Source organism: Octodon degus, unplaced genomic scaffold, assembly GCF_000260255.1.
Source record: "Octodon degus isolate 3935 unplaced genomic scaffold, OctDeg1.0 scaffold00042, whole genome shotgun sequence".
Taxonomy (NCBI): Eukaryota; Metazoa; Chordata; class Mammalia; order Rodentia; family Octodontidae; genus Octodon; species Octodon degus.
This window is the reverse complement of record NW_004524618.1, coordinates 12755876-12756201: the sequence shown is the minus strand read 5'-3', so window position 1 is coordinate 12756201 and position 326 is coordinate 12755876.

Here is a 326-nt window from a genome sequence, read left to right as displayed (position 1 = left end):
GCAGGCCTCGAACCCTGGACCCTGAGCCTGACTATGTAGGTGCTTTAGCCTGCTGAGCTACCTGGCCTGCCCATGAGCTATCTGGCCTGCCCTAAATTTTTATTTAAATTAAGTTTTGTTGAAATACAAGACTTCTTTATGCATTATTTTTGGCAGGTTTTTTTTTTTTCACTGTGTTGTTGAGTTGAGTATTTGTGATAGAGATCATGTAGATCACAAGGCCTAAAGTGTTTACTCTTTTGCCCTTTGTTTAAAAGTTTGCTGACTCTGTTTAGGACACTTAAAATATATATATATATATATATTTAGGACACTTAAAATATATA